This window comes from Dendrobium catenatum, unplaced genomic scaffold (genome assembly GCF_001605985.2).
Source record: "Dendrobium catenatum unplaced genomic scaffold, ASM160598v2 fragScaff_scaffold_410, whole genome shotgun sequence".
Lineage (NCBI taxonomy): Eukaryota > Viridiplantae > Streptophyta > Magnoliopsida > Asparagales > Orchidaceae > Dendrobium > Dendrobium catenatum.
The window spans coordinates 752889-760179 of NW_021318872.1; positions in this window are offsets into that span (position 1 = coordinate 752889).

The following is a 7291-nucleotide window of genomic DNA, read 5'->3' on the forward strand; positions in this document are numbered from 1 at the left end:
ACATACATCGTCCCGTATGAACTAAGTTCGTCTGGTATGAATGGTTATTCCATAGGTTTTTTCCCAAAAACTACAGAACGACACTTAATTTTCAGAGTTGGTTCACTTCGTCCTGGTACGAAGTTAAGGTTCATACGGACGAAAGTTTTACAGATAGCAAATCATCCCATGACAAATACACTTCATCCTGGACAATATCAATCTAGAGAGCAACTCATCCTGGAATGAATACACTTTGTTTTTGAACAAAAATTTTCTTGACAACATTTCATCCTGGGATGAATACACTTTATCCTGGACGATTAGGACTTAGAAAAATTTCCTTCGACTCCTGCTCATTCCATTGCTCTTATGAGGAGATAACTGACTTGATCGTCTAGTACGAACTATGTTCGTTCAGTATGATCAGTACAAATTTCTCAAGATCTCCTTAAGTGTGTGTGTGTGTGTGTATTCACTCAATTACAATCACTCCCTTTCAAAACTTATTTAAAAAAAAAATCAAGTTTTAAATCCACAAAGTATCTCATGCTGAATTTGATTTGATGTCTTTATAGTCTGGAGTTTGATTTTCTTGAAATGTTAGTACACACAAGAGCAAAAATAACATTTCCAAAAAGTGATAGGAGATAACTAAATATAAAATAATAATATTTTAAATCATCAAAACTATAAAAGTTGCAGGAATGTAAAACATACAAATAGCAACTCTCTTAACATTATGATCATCTCGGAGATCGTCCTAAACGATCCATTATTTTTTGCCTTGTCGTACAGTATGATGTAAATCATATTATACGATGAATAGAGATGACTCTTGATCATCCCAAAATTCATCCTTTATGATGCCTTCATTTTGAACATTCGTATTGTACGATATGTATCGTACAATATGATAATCAGAGATGACATTTGACCATCCAGTATATTATCTTATACGATCAGTAATGTTGAGGATCATACCGTATGATTCATTATCGTACTGTATGATTTATTTTGAACTATTCGTACATCTTCATATCAGGACGAAGCTTGGTATACATATCGTGCTGTACAATTATAAATCGTATTGTATGATAGTAATGGCTACTTTGAAATTTCAGAGAGTTTGGAGCCCATTTTTAGGTGTCAAAATAGTTATGTTTTATGTGTGTGAATTAGAGAGGAGAACGTGGTTAGAGAGGGATTCCGATGGAGAGAGCTCTTTAGAAGTTTTTAGGGTTTGAGAGAGGAAGGAGAAGGTGAGCGTTGTGAGGGAGATCACACGGTTGCTTCGAACTTGATGCATCTTATTCCTCCTATGGCCCTAGAAGAATTTGTGAGAGGATCTCCAATGGGAAGGCTCTTCTTCATCCGTGACCTCGAGGTACTCTGCCTTCTCTAGGAGGGGGAAAAAATGAGAAGGTTCTCTACCGTTGCCAGGAGGGTGAAAACATAGTTTGGCACTCCGCTAAGTCGGGTTGGTGAAAGGGAGTATTGTAAGGGCTTCTCTTCCTTGCCAAGGGGGGCAAAAGGAGAGCTATTGCTTGTAGTGAAATTCCTGTAACAGAGGACTCCCGGGAGTGGACGTAGGTCATGGTTTGACCGAACCACTATAAAAATCCGGTGTGCTTTTTCCTTATCGTTTTTATTCTTGCGTGCATTTTTCATTTTCATTATATTTTCTTGGTGAAATATTGTGATTGAATAGGATTCATTCCATTGTTGCACTTTATTTTCATGTTAAAATCATAAAAATATCAAAAATATTAGAACTCTTGTTTAGGTTTTATTTATTGCTATAAATCTTTTACAAATCACCCCTCCTCTTGTCCATCTAGTAATTTCAAATTCCACCAATTTAGAACAAACTTAAGTCTTTTCATTTTATACCATAGTCTACGCTTACCAGAAATAGCATTATACAGATATAAAGGAGCAAGCCGATTATCCTTCACCACATTCATAAAAGAATCATTAAGTAACCATATATTTTGAAATCTAAATTAAAAAGTAAAATATCTCACTCTAGGTTTGATTTTAATAAGAAGAGGAGAATAATAAGAGAGGGTCCTGGTAAGATGATCAACATTAGTAGAATCAAAAGCATTTAGCCAATAGTCTCTAAATAAACCCTGGTCTAATCTTTGCCATAAATGACCATGATGCCAAGTAAAATTATCACGAGAGAAACTAATATCAATAAGGTTATCATCCATAATCAAACTATTAAGATCTTCCATATAATGGTAGATAGGGAGAGAGCCCACTATATGCTCAGACGGGTTGGTAATAGTTTTAAAATCACCACCCATAAGACAGGGAAGATTACAAATAATACATAATTGAATAATTTGATCCCATAATATCTTTCTAGTATAACGTGAAGAAGCAACATAAATAAAGGAGGAACAACATTGCAAATTAGAACTCTCAATATTATAATGAATAACTTGATTAAAATCCCCAGTAATGTCAACCCTAACAAAATCTTTCCAAAAGACCCAAATTTTAATGGCAATATTAGCCAAAGCATTTTTAAAACCCAAAAATTTAGCAGTACTAAGTAACTTATCAGAGGAAATAAGTGGCTCAAGCAAGATAAGAAGAGAAATATTATATATACGATATAAGATTTTTAGTCTAAATTTAGAAGAAAAGCAACTGATACCCCTAAAATTCCAAATAATAGTGTTAAACTAAAAAATAAATATTAGTGAGAGGTATGTGAATGGGTATTATGAGAGGTTTGCAAAACAACAATTTTAGGCTTTCTACCTCTCCTACCACGACCCTTGGTAAAACTCAAATCATTATCATCTCCAGCAAAACATTTAGCCAACATGTCCATATCCTAAGTGTCACTAAAAGCATCACTATTTTAATTATCATTAAAAGAAATATTACTCTCATTAATCATACCTGAAAGCCCTCTATAAAGAGGCATTTCTCTTTCCTGAAGGAACACATCACCTTCCATATTGGTCTCATTATGCACACCAGTATCACCTATCTTCTCCACTTTAGTTTGGCAAATAACCTTAGTAGTACCATCATTTTGCACAATTTCCTCCTCCATATCAACATTATTAACCAACCCATCCTCCAAAAGAGGCTCAACATAAATGGAGGTATTATTAAGATTAGCAATTTTAATTTGATTAACAACAATATGAGAATCAATACCTATAAAAGAGAAAGAGTTAAGAGTAACTTCCTTCCCTTTAACTAAATCATCAATAATAATAGGGTTCGGTTCCACCTGAATAGAATCCAAATTTAAGGAATCATTAATAGGGTCTTGCACTTGAGAAACATTAACCACATTAACATCATGATTAGGAATATTAGAAATCAAGTCAATAAAAGTTAGTTCACTTTTATGAGATGGGTTAGTAGTCTCCTTAGCCTTCCGAAGATGGGGGTGTAATTTATAACAAGAAGATAAACCATGGCCATGCATAATGCAATGAGAATAGAAAATCTATAAGTTTTCAAATTCAACCTTTTAGAAATATCCATTAAGTTCTGAACCAATCATAACCTATTTACGATGCTTTTTTAAAATATCTAGTTCAACTAAAACATGAGTTATAGATGGTCATGAGATGGAAGCTGTAGCTTGATCCATTTGTAATGGTTTACCAAATATAGAGGCTAAGCCAAATAAAATTTGTGAATTAAAGAAATATAACTCGAGATTCGGAAAAGAAATCCACTCTGGGGTTTTAGGAGATTCTTTGTGCAAATCAAAATTAGGAGACCATGTAAGTAATCTCATTTGATAGGCCAAAATATAATATGAACTCCTAGAAAAGATATTGTTGTAGTCCAAATCATTACTCAATTGAATCGTTATATGCCTGAAGTCTAATAAATCGACCTAGAACGATATTGTCAATTTCAAATTCAAGGAAAACTTTTGAATACATCTAAGTTTGGCCTATTAAGCATCAACTTTCCCACAAGAGTGAGCGCAAAAGGAGCAGGAAGTTGCGAAACATCCAAATCCTCAAGCAACAATGCCATACATCCTTTGAAGGAAGAATGCACAAAGGGTAATTTAGCGAAAGAAGACGAAGAACTAGCCAGCACATCCTTAAAAGATCGAGACTTGCCATTTGGAAGCAGAGATGGTTGAGTTATATATGATGATGGCATCGTCATCTCCCAAAAAAATGCAAAACCCTAACTTACAACAATGAAACAAAAATTAATAAATAAATAAGGAAAATAAAAGAGCAATGAAATCCATGATGAAAACCTAAAAACACAAAAGAAATCAGCCCGAACCAAAGGGAGATCGCGAATGGAATAAGAAGCTCTAAATCGCCTCAGAGTTGCCTTGGAGCAGAGAGTAGGGAGCCTTTGAAACAAAAAGCCTGGTTAGATTTGATATCATATGACAAATCAAATGCATTAAAAATAGAAGCCTAGAACTTGTCGATCAATGTTTCATTACACTTAATGATAGTTGAGCGTTATGTTCATTAAATTTTAAAATTAATATTTTAATAATTAAATAAAATCTTTAAAATAAATAAAAATTTTAAATAAAAATCTTTTATAACATTGAATAAATTTCATTGACCAGTAATAAAGTAAAACAAAATCTTTGATAACATTGAAGAATAAATAACCTAGGACCTATTCAAACCAAATAACTTATTAACATTAGTTTGTTTGATTATGCTACTCGCTTTAGCCTACGCTAGGCCAATTATGTTGTTTGATGTGATGCATATATTGTACTTTGAGGGTGTCTTATATATATTTACTTACTTTCCTATACTCTGGATATCTTACATTATTATATTTCTTGTTGGTGAACCATAATCTCTTTTAAGTTGGATTTGATACATTAGGCTCTACACATAAGCACTGCACTTATATATTCTTTATATACATTTCCCTTTTTCTATTCTTCAAAAATTAGAATTTATCTAAGATCGGATATAAATGTAAAGTGTCAATAATAAATATAAACTTTGTATGTGTTCTCTTATAGATATATTATGTTATACCGTGTAAAGAATCATATGAACATTAAAGATGATTTCCTTACATATAGAATTAAGAATAGATATGATTCTACTTCATTTAAAGATCATTATCTTTTGCAATCTCAGAAAATATCATGGTGCTTGAAGATACTGAATAAAGTAAAAATTCATATTTAAATATATATTGTATAGGGATAGAAATCCAAGCTTATTAGGTTAAAGCTTAGTTACTTTACTTTTCAACAATCCCTGGATACTCTATATTAAAAGTGATTGAAGAAATGTTTAAGTTATACACTTCTTTTTATTTTACTACTTCATGTTACTTTTATATCATTCAGTCTTATAGATGCATTGGAGAAAAGCTTGTTTATATGTTTCATTCGGCGAGTATGTTCAAGACTTTTTAGGAACATGTCTGCTAGTTCTATGATGATACAATAGTGGTACCATATACACCAATACCTTAAACATGACATGCATACATACATGTCTTTTAATATTCTTCATCATACACTAAACTAAAGTACACAAGCCTACTATAATATATAGGACTGGCTTAATAGATGAGGCTACCTTACTTTTCTCTATGGGTTCGAGGTAATTATGTTGCTACACTTCTTTATAATCTAGACATAAAAAATATTAGAACTTTAGTGTTAACTAAAAATAAATTTAGAGTTTCATATGCCCTTAGGTAAAACTACACTAGATAGGTGATTCTGCATATTAAAAAGTCCATATTAAATCCTGAAGTAAAAAATCTTTGTTTCCTTACTTGATTGATTAGTTTTAAGATATTGACTGGAAGCCTGTTGGTGGAATTTTGAAAACATGTTTCAAAAAGATTAGTTTTCTTTGGGAGCTTTAAAATTGAGATTTAATTCTAATTCTAAAATCGAATCATCCCGTTAGAAAAATTATATCACCCCGAAGGACGAACATAAAATTTCATAACGGCGTTCAGATTTAAAATTATGAAATTCATCTTGAATATTATGACTAGATGCTAAAGAGAATCTTCATATATCCCCGAAGGGTCAAAATGAGGTTCAACTGAATATCCAGCTACAATATTCAAGAAGTGTGATCGTTAGGTTCACATCCAAAGCCTTATCAAAGAAAGATGTATCTCCCCGAAGGGAGAAAATACCATTCGATGATAATTCTTTGATTGTGATAATAACGATCACTAGTATTTTAAGTTTTCCCAAAGAAATCCAATTGAGTTTTGAAAAATCAAATTTTAAAATCAGGTGCGTGTGTGGTTCTAAATCTCCTACGAGCGCAAGCCCTCGTAGTTAATTACATCGTAAGAAAACGAGGTCTCCTACGAAAACTCTCGATTAAAATAACGGCAAAATTTTGTTAGATTTTCTAGGAGTGATATCAAAAAGAGATGAATTTTAGAAATTCAACAGGGAATGGATCAAAATTGAGCAGTTATTAACGGGGTTAAAGGCAGAAGAAGATCCTATATAAGTTAGAGGGGTTCAATTAGGAAATTGCTTAGAATGTCGGCCCCTAATTCCTTAAAAACTTAAATAACATCCCTACCCATCTTTATCAAGAGACTGGAACACATGGTTTTAAAGCACCTAGGTGGTTAGCTGGCTCCCCAATCCAGGCCGGGGTAAGTCCAGATTTGCACTCATTAGTTAGGTTCGGTACTATTTTATGAGTCCAAATATAGATTTAGGTCTGAGGCAGATTCTTTTTAGATTTAAGTCCTTACCCTTTCGGAGAATATAAATCCAAATTTCTAATAAAATGTCAACTAAACTAAATTCTCTCTTAAAGTAGCCCCAACAGGATAGAACTGAGGTTGCTCTGAACTTCTCAGAATCCGGCTCCTCCTACTTTTTCTCCTTTGACTCACTAATAAATGTTCAACATTGAGCTTTCTCCTTGAAAATTCCTACTTCTGTTTCCTTGTCTTTTACTTTGTACTCAAAAGGGTATGAAATCACTGCTTTAATCGAGAGTTTTCTTAGGAGTTTTCTCTCTCTAGGATGTAATTAACTATAGGGGCTTGCCTCTATAGGGATTTGAGAACCCAGACTAAAAAACCTTGTTTATTTATATAAACAAGGGAAGAATCTTTGGGATGCAGATATCTTTAAAAACTTTATTTCTAATGCTTAAATATACTCGTAGTATGTTATTAATTGTCTTTTTAGACAATATAATTTATTACTTGATATATTTAATTTTAGAAATGATGAATTTTATAAAACTCATTCTTGCTTTTGGATGTTCTTGAAGAATTTTATGTTCGTCTTTTAAGATGATATAATATTCTCTCTCTG